At 36.2% G+C, this 12,271-nt stretch overlaps 1 protein-coding gene and 1 long non-coding RNA gene across 2 annotated transcripts in view; one reads left to right on the top strand and one right to left on the bottom strand.

The window, feature by feature from the left end:
• MED4 (mediator complex subunit 4) overlaps positions 1 to 12,271 on the top strand; it is a 1,135,161-nt gene that overhangs the window by 639,578 nt on the left and 483,312 nt on the right. The gene's annotated exons all lie outside the window — the stretch shown is intronic.
• The window catches only part of LOC126940483 (uncharacterized), a 65,436-nt gene that overhangs the window by 34,125 nt on the left and 19,040 nt on the right, over positions 1 to 12,271 (bottom strand). The window contains exons 2-3 of the long non-coding RNA XR_007720761.1: positions 11,355 to 11,496; positions 7,745 to 7,944 (exon numbers count right to left, since the gene is read on the bottom strand). This is a non-coding gene — a long non-coding RNA (uncharacterized LOC126940483). The remainder of the gene's footprint in view (positions 1 to 7,744; positions 7,945 to 11,354; positions 11,497 to 12,271) is intronic.

Here is a 12,271-nt window from a genome sequence, read left to right as displayed (position 1 = left end):
AGATGAGCCACATGAAATTTTAAGAACACATTTCTCACGTTCCCATTTGCAAGCATACCTGTGAAATATAGTCTAATAGATGGAATGTCACCTGAAGTCTACAGAAATTAAAGGCTGATGCCTCACGCTGTCCCTGGGCTAAATCTGTGGTCCTTAGAAGACTGACCTCACCAGCATGCCTCATCAGGGGCACATGCACACGCAGACTCACACTCGTGCTAACACACTCACACATACCTATGTTTACCCCTCCCTGCTCTGGCTGATCGAGTTGCTTATGTGCAGACTGTTTCATCATTGCAACTACTACTCGTTTTCCGGTCTGTACCTTGGCTAACTTGAGGAGAGCCACAGTTTTCTATGTGCAGATATGAGAAGAAGCCTGAATTCTTCCTTCTGGTTGAATTAGGGACTACAAGGGTTTCTTACACTCTACCTAAGATCGGTGACATAATCCAAGAATTCCCCAACTCAGGTGCAGTTTGGTGATCTCTGGCCATGCACATTGGATCGGGTACCTTAAATCATGGCCTAGCAGCCCCGTCTCAGCCAGGGAGTTTCCTGACACCAGGCTTGGCATATTGGAGGCCTTATCTAGCTGGTCAATCTTCCAACTATCTAGGAACAGAGTTGTTCCTTCCCTAAAAAGGCATACCACAGAAGTCATCGGTCTACACCAAATGTTTATTAATTTTATCCTTATAATGCTCATCAGGGTTTCTCAGCTTCAGCACTATTGGCATGTCGGACTGGGTAACTGTTGTCGGGGACTTTCCCGTGCATTGAAAGATGATTAGCAGCACCCCTGACCTCTACTCACTGAATGCCAGCAGACCTTCGAAAGTTGTGACAACCAAAAATGTCTCCAGTAATTGCCAATGTCTCCTGAGAGAAAACTCACCCCTGAATGAGACACACTGATATACACAAATAATATTGTTCAAATTGGCTAACCATCTCGGATTACAATCACCTGAAATCTGTACAACCGTCTTACCATTTCATACTTAGCAATTACCTATATTATCATAATGCAGGTATCAACTACATTTTAAAAAGCAGAAAATATTGAGTGGTCATAACAGTTTGAGCTATCATCGTCTTGGTTTTAAACTATATTCCTACTTCCTCTAGTCAAATGTATCTGTGACTTTTTAGGCCCCCTTTTCCCCTCACAATACTCAATTCTAAGATAAACTGCAGTGCACATTTATTTTTATTTTCTTTTGCCTAAAGAAAGGACACGGGACAAAGTTACTGATAACTCCAAGTTGCAGAGTCAGTATTTGTAAAACCTCTCAAAATGTCTCTTATCACTGTTATAATACAGCAGGTCAGCAGTCAAAAGAGGAAAGGAAACAGGGAAAGATGATCTTTTTAAACTGGCGTAAACATCCTTCTTTATTTGCCATGGCCCCTTATTATCATCACTTTTTCTTTGCTGGGATAGCATAAGTATTTTTTTCATGCGACATTATTGCCAATTACTCCAGAGATAAGATAGCGTTTATTTATCATTATTTCTACATAAGAAACTTGAGGACATTGTGTTTTTCTGCCTTTGAAGTAGCAATTTCATTTTCAATCTCTCTCCAAGATGCTGACGGGCAACTGTATATCCTATCTTCCCTTAGGCGCTTTTACCAACAAACAGTATAAAACACTAGGAGAATCTATTGCTCTGTCTTCCGGGTGAGTCACACAGCTTATTAAAAGCTCATCAAGGCCAGAGCAAGCTCAGGTGACTTGATAGTTGATGAAACCGAGAGGTTTTTTTTATTTTTTAATTTAGTGAAGTCTCACATGGCCTAATTAATGCTAAGGTTCCTACGGCCATGGTCCCTTATAGTTTAAACACTTATATTTAAATATGATAATTACCCTTAAATAATTATAGCAATCCAGGCTTGAATACAAAGCAACCAGAAGAATGGGATTGATAATTAGAAACTTTATAGAATAATTAGGGAAGAAATTACTTTCTCTTGGTCCTCTGTAGAATTGGGAATTTTTAGAGCAGGGAGAGACTTTGGGGATTACCTAGACCAGTTCCTTTGTATTACAGATGAGGAAGCTGGGAGTCAGGGTGATCTGGTGATTTATCTAAGGTCAGCAGACAGCTGATGACAAAAAAAAAGAGAGAGAAAGAAATTTTCCTGTGTTTTTGCATTAGACCATTGATTTATATTATTTTTGGACATTTGGACAATAAAGAAATCTATTTGTTAATTAAATTGAGTTTTTTTAATAGCTAGACATGATAACAATAAGGGGCCATGATGATAATAAGGGGCCATGGCAAATAAAGAAGGATTTTTACACCAGTAGCACCTGTAGCGCTAGACGTTATGTGTATCTCTTAGAAAGAGGTTTGTAGTACAAAGATCTGGGCATAGAGCAAAGGGTATTATTTATGGCTCCAATACAGATTTCTAGGAACATTTAGATATTGGGTACATTTAAGTTCAGTGAAGAAGAAAGAAAATCAAGTTCAACATTTTCTGATTTTTTTTTTTTTTTTTTGAGACAGAGTGTTGTTCTGTCGCCCAGGCTGGAGTGCGGTGGTGCAATCTAGTCCTGGATTCAAGTGATTCTCTTGCCTCAGACTCCCGAGTAGCTGGGACTACAGGCATGCACCACTACACCCAGCTAATTTTTGTATTTGAGTAGAGACGGGGTTTTGCCATGTTGGCCAGGCTGGTCTCGGACTCCTGACCTCAGGTGATCCACCCGCCTTGGCCTCCCAAAGTGCTGGGATTACAGGTGTGAGCTACCGTGCCCGGCCTGATTTTAATGAAGAAGAGATTGCATTTGAAACCACTTTGACCAACAGAAGAGATAATCAAGTATTGCTGGAAATAAATGTTTTCTGCCAGTTGCTTCTGGTTTTAGCAATCTTGAGTAGAGATACCATTGAAAAAGAAATCTGATAGGAAGAATTCAAGGCAAAGAGACCATTGTGGTTGAAGAGGCCTATCGTTCTAGACAGAGATGGGAAATGGCATTGCCGAATATCTAAGTTAATCTAGACAGCAACAATGGTCAGGAGCCTTTGTTCTGCAGCCTCCACTGCCCAGTTTCAAGCCACACCTGCTATATCATATTAACCTTGTCCACCTTTACCCTGCATGACACTACTATCATTAGGTTCCTTCTCCCTTCAGGTAAGAAATCATTAAAAAAAATTTTTTTTTTGGTGTTCCCCCAGACTTTGTCCAAGCTTAGGTGTATTATTTAGTTGGTCTGAGGAAATTGTACCAAGTTTGAGTTTGTAATTTTGGGCAGAGAGGTGTTTACTCCATGGCAGAACAGAAACCCACACCTGAATCTCCCTGGTTCAAATATGAAGCCACACTTTGCATGAGTAAGTACTTCCGTGGTTCAGATCCAGCTCTCACTGCCTCTGTGGGAGCTAGCTCTCATGTGAGTGGTCTGAGGTTTCCTTCTCTAACATGAGTGGTGCTTCCTGTAGATGAGGGACTAAACATCTCAAATCAGGGTGTATCACATTTTCTATGAAGGTGATATTCAGCGAAGAAGACACCAGTCCACATAAATTCTATTTGCAGGAGACTTGTTTTTTGATTTATTATCGTCATCCTCAGAGAATAGCTTTCAACAGCAGGTTTGTGTATACTTTGGTCTGTGAGTCCGTTTCAGTGAACATTTTCTAAACACTGTCATTGGGTTCACTGTTTTGACAGGTCCAGTAGAGAAAATGGTCCTTTCAAGGAGCAACGTCTAGTTTATTTATCCTGTCACTTTACTGTAGTTTAGATACATTTGCTGCAAGTTGCTTGGGTTTGTGTATCTCAGTCACTTACTTCCTTTTTCAAAAGCATCAGAGCAGTAGATGGTGCAATTGCTGCTTAGTTAATTTTTTTGTGCACTTTATTCCCCCAATTAAGAGTGTGTAAATTCACTGATTCAGATGCTACATAACAATAAACCTGAAAATAGTAATATCAACATTTATCAATGTTTACTTGGTAAATGTCAAATTTATCATGACCTTAAATATTTTAAAAATTAAATATTACTGCAAATAGAGTCACAAAAAGTGACTGAGCATTTTGGGTTGGATTTTCAAAGTCTTAATGGAATGAATAAGTCTGGTTTCTTAGCACTAATCTCTCAAAAAATCAAGGTGTTTGGGAAAGAGCCAATATTATAATGAGCTTGAAGAATATTATCAAATTAGTCCTGGTTGATGCAGTGACTGTCCTAACTTGTGAAGCCATCAGTCTCCATTTGAAGATGTCAACATCAAAAGAGAAACAGTGTCCACAGTGCTCCAGGCAGTGAAGAGGAAACCAAAATGAAAAAGCCTCACCCCCATGAGCTTCTAATTACAGGGAAATAATAGGTAGGAGATTGTAAGGGACAAATGAACAGAAATAACAAGATAATATTGAGCAAGAAGAAATTTTAGAATGAGCTCAGGAAAGTAATTCCATCAAACTTCTCAGTATAATCACTGAGCCATTATACTGCATAATATTGTTGGGGCTATTAGTATTAATAATAGTAATCATCATTATTACAAATGCAGTGGAGAGAACAATTTTGCCACTGTAGAAAGATAGTACAGATAGACTTCAAGAGAAATGTCCCTTCAGTCATATGATGCCATGTACAATCTGAATTCTAAGAAAAAAAGGTCCTAACCATTTCATTATCAAAAAAATACTGCCTGACCACATTCAAGGGAAGTGTCTTCTTTACAACCGTACTCTGTTAATTATAGAAGATTTTTTTTTTTTTTTTTTTTTTTTTTTTTTTTTTTTTTTTAGTTCGGGTCTCGTTCTGTCTGCTATGGCACAATCATGGCTCATTGCAGCCTCTACCTCATGGGCTCAAGTGATCCTCCTATCTCAGCCTCCCGAGTAGCTGGGACTACAGGTGAGCCCCACCCCACCTGGCTAGTTTTTGTTGTTGTTGCAGGTCTTGCTGTGTTGCGTAGGCTGACCTTGAACTCCTGAGCTCAAGCAATCTCTCGCCTTGGCCTCCCAAAGTGTTGTGATTATAGGAGTGAGCCCGGCAGAGAAGATGATTCTTAATATAACTGACTCAGCTGAAAAAACACCAGAACCAACAAGGGTCGTTTTACTGCTTGTTAGTTAATAGCACATTTATCCATCTTACTATTTTCTTTCCCCTTTCAGAAGTAACCCACAAAATAAGTTTATCTTGTTTTTAACTTTGAGCCTTATAAGAAATTACCAAACTGTTAAGGATTTTTATGTTTAAATTCATGAAAGATATTGGTCTGCAGATTTCTTTTCCTTTCTTCTTTATTTTTAAATACTGTCTATGTCATATTTTAGCGTCAAGGTAATACTGGGCTCATAAAATGAGTTGGGAAGTACTTCCGCTGTTTCTATTTTCTGGAAGAGTTTATTTAAAATTAGTGCTAATTTTTTTTAGATGTTTGGATAAATTCACCTGTGAAAACATCTGTGACTGAAGATTTATTTTTCACGAGCTTTTAAACTATGAATTTAATTTCTCTAATGGTTATAGCTACTCAGATTGTCTATTTCGTCTTAGTTGAGAGTAGGTAGTTTTAGGTTTTTAAAAAATTGACCCACTTCTTTAAGTGATCAAATATATAAGCATAAAGTTGTTTGTAGCATTCTTTTGTTAACTTTTTAATAGCTATAAGATCTGTAGTGATATCTCCTATTTTATTTTTGATTTTGGTGATTTATGTCTTCTTTTTTATTTTGGTCAGTCTTGCTAGAGGTTTATCAATTTTATTAGTTTTTTTCAAAGAACTAGCTTTTGTTTTAATTGATTTATCTCTGTTGTTTTCCTGTTTCTACTGCATTGACTTCTGTTTTTACTTTGTTTTCCTTCTTCTGCTTACTTTGGATTTATTTTTATCTTTTTTTTAAAGTTTCTCAAGTTATGAACTTAAATTATTGATTTGAATCCTTTCCTCATTTCTAAGTAAGCATTTACTGCTATAAATTCCTTCTCAGGACTGCGTTAGTTGCATCCCACATGTATTGATATGTTGTATTTCATTTCACTCAGTTCTATGTATTTTCTTTCCTTTGAGAATTCCCCATTGACCCATGGATTAGTTAGAAGTATATTATTTAATTTCCATATGTTTAGAGATTTTTCTATCATTTTTCTGTTATTAATGTCTAGTTTAATTTCATTATGGTCAGAGAACATACTCTGTATGATTTCAATTCTTCTGTTGAGAGTTTTTTCTTTAATGGCCTATGATATGATCTATTGGAAATGTTCTATGTAGCCTGAAAAAAAAACTGTGTCTTCTGTTCTCATTTGGTGGGGGTGTTCCATATATGTCAATTAGAACCTGTTGTTTGATTGCTTTGTTTAGATCCCTCTTAATCCTTGCTGTTTCTTAGTCTGTCACTTCCCAAGAGAGGGTAGAAAAACATTTTGAACAGAAAACCTAGGCTAGTTGTTTACTTTCTTTCACATATTCGTTTACTAATTCAATATGCACAGAACATTAGGAAAAATATTTAGCATTTTATGAAAAAATAAACAATGATTACTGAAACAGTTTCCACCTTTTTAATTTCAAAGAAATCTAAAAGTGAATGCTTCAAAACCTAGAAGCTGTTTTTCCAACCTAAACAAGCCTTCTTTCCTCATTAAATCTTAAAGAGACCCTTCATATTTTGCTAAGTTTGCACCAGTTTCATATCTGATGATCAAACATTTTATTGTACCTAAATTCACTTTGTAAAGTAATCCATGCTGTTGTTTTCTACTAAGATTTCTCTGTGTGAGGTAAGGATTAGTCTTGACTTACATGAATTTTGAATAATGCAAAATCTTCACAACTACATGCCTTCCATAGTGTGACTGCTGTATAATAAAAAGCTAGTCAAGTGAAAAGAATATGGCCTTAGAGTGAAAAGGCCTAACCTGATGAAAGAATCTTCAGATTGTGGAAGTATGTGTTATGAGCAAAAAAAAAAAAAAAAAAAAGAAAAGTAAATTTATTTGGCTATTTCATAGTGATTCTGCATAATAAGTAGAGTAATGAGGAAAAATGTTATAGCAACCTGAGGAAAACACATACATTAAGAAGAAATGAAATTTAGACTCAAACAGCACATGATTCAATAGCAACAACAAAAACCAGATGGTAATAGTCTATTATCTTCAAATTGCTAAGAGAAAATAAATGTCAATCTAAAATTTCATATCAAGCTAAACTATGATTTAAATGTAAGGACAAAATGAATACTTTTCAGCTAATAAAAACTGAGCTTACCATTTTTTATCACTCAGTTGTTGCTGGGTAATCAACAAAGGAATATAATTAAGTAAATAAGAAACAGGACACAAAATGAATATGGGGATATAAGAAGCAACATTAAGCAAAAAAACTGGATAACATGTGGGTATATCCAATGAATTATTAACTACAAACTGATTTAAACGATTAATTTTGAGATGTTTAAAGGGAAAATAGAACCACAAAAAGACTATAGTGTGGAATATTGGCAAGCATGGGAGAAACTGGAATTTAAAAATAAGAATGGTATGTAATTTAGTATGAGGGACAAGATTTCATTAACATTTCATTTACCTGTTATCATGTAGAAATAGATCCCAAGTATCAGAGGCTTAAAACAACAACCACTTTATTGGCCCACAATTCTGTGGGTAAATGGTTTCTTTACACTCCCTTAATGCTTGTATTAATTACTTTATTACTAGTTTTAATTTACTTGTATTAATTAATTACCTGTTTACTAGTATAGAGATGGTTCAAACAGCTAGAAGCTGGCTGGAACACACAACTGGGACCATGTGCTGGGACCTCAGTTCTCATTGTCAGCTCAATTCCTCAGTTCTCTTCCATGTGGTCTAAAGGCTTCTCCCTCTCCGTGTGGTTTTTCCATGCAGTCTCTCCATGTGGCTCTCCAGCAAGTTAGCCCATGGCACCTAAGAGTGCAAAAGCAGAAGCCATTAGGCCTTTTAAAATGTTATATTCAGATCTCATGTCACTTCTGCCACATACTATTGGTTAAAGACAAGCCCAGATTCAAGAGGAGCAGACTACACAAGCACCTGAATACTGAGAGACACATTTCAATGTAACAGAATATTACAATTAACTTTAGAGTTTTTTTATATCAGTTATGCATGCTAAAAATTTAAGGTAACTAGTAAAGTAATTAAAATAAAGTGTTGAGGGCCCACCCAAGAAAACTCAATAAATCGAATACACTAGAGAAAACTGATGGTAATAGGGAAAAGTAAAAACAAAGCATAGTAAATGCAAAACACAATAAAAGATAGCAGACATCAAACTAAACATGTCAGAACTTACAATAAATATAAATGGGTTAAACCAGCCTTTTTTTTTTTTTTTTTTTTTTTTTGGAAACAGTCTCACTCTGTCGCCCAGGCTGGAGTGCAATGGCGCAATCTCGGCTCATTGCAACTTCCGCCTCCCGGATTCATGCCATTCTCCTGCCTCAGCCTCCCAGGTAGCTGGTATTACAGGCGCCTGCCACCACGCCTGGCTAATTTTCTTTTGTATTTTTAGTAGAGACGGGGTTTCACCATGATAGCCAGGATGGTCTCCATCTCCTGACCTCGTGATCCACCAGTCTTGGCCTCCCAAAGTGCTGGGATTATAGGCACAAGCCACTGCGCCCGGCCTAAACTAGCTTTTTAAAAATCAGAGATTCACTGAGAAAATGTTTAAATCTAGTCTATGCTTTGTGTAAGAAAATACTCAAATTATAATTACCCAGAAAGATTGAAAAAATAAAATAAAAAGAAAAATATATTAGGCAAATACTATAAATAATGAAGATGATGTAGTTAAAGTAATATCAGATAATAGATACTTTAAGAAAAACCTTGGTTTTAGTGATAAAGAGGATTAGGACTTAGTGACAGAAAAAAAAAGTTGATCAGAAACAATCTTGAACCCATATGCAATGAACAATATAGTCTTATGTATATATAAAGCAAAAAAATAGGAGAAATTATCAAAATATCATTATAATGTGTGAAAGAGAAGACAGAAGACAGAAAAAATAAGTCAATATATAGAAAAGTTGAATACAATGATATTAACAAGTTTAATATAAGAATACATGAGGAACTGTTACCAACAATTAAAGTCCTGAGCACATATAGAGAATTTATTAAAATTGAGCACTCTTCTAGGCCACAAAGGAAATCTTAAAATACAAATTATCAATAGCATACATAATAAACTGGTCACAAGGCAATAAAATTAGAAACTGCAATTTCAAAGTAGCCTGAAAGAAACAATTACAATTAAATTTGAGATGTGTTTAAACCTGAATGACATTCTACGAGTATTATATTTTAAAACTTATGAATTACAGATAGTGATACAAGAGGAAAAATTATAGCTTTAAATGTCTACATTTTTAAGATAGAAAATAGATGAGTTAAATGTTCAATTAAAAGTTAGAAAAAAAGAACAGCGTAAACACCCCAAAATTAGAATTATATAAAGTTTAAGAAAGTCTAAATAATTCTCTGACAAGATTGATCAAGAAAAGAAGGCACAAATAAACACTATGAAAAATAAAAGAGTTTATCATAAAGATCATTAAAAGTTAACTAAATACCATGAACAACTTCATGATAAAAAAGGGCATTTTTGGTTTAATGTGAATTATGTAAATTGACTCAAGAAGAAATAAAAAACTTAAATAGGTCTATATCCAAGAGTAATATTTTAAAATATTGAACTGATACAGGATAGACAATGATGAAACCAAAGAACAACTAACAAATCCAAACAGACAATTGCTGAAAAAAATCTGGTATCAACTTATCATGGGTACTAGATGATTATCAACCCACTCATAACTTTTGGAAAAATTAATCCAAAGGTTTAAAAAATAGACATACCAAGAAAGCACTATGCCCAGAAGAGTCTACAAACAAGTTTTATCAAAACTTTAAGGGGCAGGTAACTCTTTTTAATACTAGAAATGTTTATAATAGAGGCCAGGTGCAGTGGCTCACGCCTGTAATCCCAACACTTTGGTAGGTCAAAACAGGCAGATCAACTGAGGTCAGGAGTTCAAGACCAGCCTGGCCAACACGGTGAAACCTCTCTACCAAAAATACAAAAATTAGGTGGGTATGGTGGTGCATGCCTGTAGTCCCAGCTACTTGGGAGGCTGAGGCAGGAGAACCGCTTGAACCCAGGAGGCAGAGTTTGCAGTTAGCTGAGATTGTGCCACTGCACCCCAGCCTGGGCAACAGAGTGAGCCTCCATCTCAAAAAAGAAAAAAGAAATAAATGTTTCTAATGGAAAAGAAGACTCATTTCCCCACTTAGACCAGGCAAGAAAATATAAAAAGGAAAATTGAATGTAAGCTTATGTATAAACATAGATGCAAATACTATAAAAAAATTTTAGCAAACTGAATTCAGCAATGTATGCAAAAATGTTATCATGACTTAGAAGCAGAGAGTAGAATGATGGTACTAGATCCTGGGAAGGATAGCAGGAAGAAGGGATGCCAGAGGTTGGTTAAGAAATCAAAAGTACAGTTAGATAGGAGAAATAAGTTCTAGCATATTCTATAGCACTATAGGATGACTATAGTCAACAATAATTTATTGTATAGTTTCAAACAGCTAGAAAAGAAGATTTTGAATGTTCCCAACATGAAGAAATAATAAATGTTTGAGGTAATGGAGATGATAATTACCTTGATTTGATCATCACACATTGTATGCATGTATCAAAATATCACTCTGTACCCCATAAATATGTATAATTGTAATGAGTCAATTCAAAATAATAATTTAAAAAATTATCATAACTAGCCAGTTTATCACAGGAATGTAAAGATAGTTTAAGGCATAAAAATCTATTAATATAATTTGCCATATTAAAAAATTTTAAATATATGATCATCACAATATATGCCCAATAAAAGCATTTAATAAAATTCAACATTTATTCATGATGTTAAACATAAAGAATATTTAATTGAGGAACAGAAGGAAACTTTCTTAAACCATCAAGATCATTTATTAAAAACTTACTACAAATGTCACACTTGGTGGTGAAATGAACTTTAAGAAATTGTACTCTTAGTTCTTAGTGATGTAAAGGGAAAATGCAACATTCTTGCAAATGTGAATGAATTTTATTCCTCTGACATTTCTCTTCATATCTAAACATTTATTATTTGCTCCCATGATATACACCAAAAATATCTAAATTTCATAGCATAGAGTTCAAAGGTTTCTTGATTAATGCCACATAAAGTAGATAGCATCCCCACTGGTATCAGTTAAGATAGGTTCAGTAATAGTGTGCAGAGACCATAACAGTGACTTACAGAAGACAAAAGTATGGTATGGCAACTCTACAGTCATCAGAGACCCAGGCTCTTTTTCAATTGTTGCTCTATCATCTTCAATGTATGGCTTCCATCCTGTGGTCCAAGAAGCTACTTTAGGTCCAGCCATCACATGCACATTCTGGCCAAGCAGACAGAAAAAGTAAAAAAGAATGAATATCCCCTATCTCTAAGGACATTTTCAGCATGTTGTACACATCACCTTATGCTTATATCCCACTGTCCGGAACTTAGCTATATGCCATACCTAGCTGCAAGCGTTGCTGGAAATATAGTTTTTATTCCAAGTTGCTAGTACCCAGCTAAATTTGGGGGCTTCTATTGCAGGGAAAGAAAAGAACTGCTATTGTGAGAATAATCAATAGTTTCTGACACACCATCCTTCTCCCTTTCTTTTCTCCTCCAAATGGGAGAATACTAATTTGATTCCAGAATACTGACTGGGTCATGTTGTCACAGAATCCTTGGGATATCACTTCACCATCTAGAAACCTCTGTGGCATGGATGCCTTCTGCCTGACTATTGCTCATACCCACTGGGCTCATTCTGCCCACTTGGCCCAGCAGGCTGCACTCAGCTCACACTACTGGCCCAGATCCCACACCTGCCAAGTGCCAGCCAGGCACAGAGTGATGAGGGGTGTGTGGGTGGGTGAGTGCAGGGTCCAGACCCTGCACACAACCAGGCACACTGGTAGGGCAGGCAGCTCCAGGTACAGGCATAGGTGCCAGCTCCATGCAAGGCTGCAGCTGGACCAAAGTTACTGCACGCAGCTTCCACTGTGGGCACCTGCATCTGGACAAGAGGAATGTGGTGGCACCTGGAAGTTTGCAGATGCCAGAAACTGCAAAACCCCAAAGAGGTTGCCACAGCCTTGGTTCAGGGAGCCCCTAGG

Source organism: Macaca thibetana, chromosome 17, assembly GCF_024542745.1.
Source record: "Macaca thibetana thibetana isolate TM-01 chromosome 17, ASM2454274v1, whole genome shotgun sequence".
NCBI lineage: Eukaryota > Metazoa > Chordata > Mammalia > Primates > Cercopithecidae > Macaca > Macaca thibetana.
This window is presented reverse-complemented; position numbering and strand designations above follow the sequence as displayed.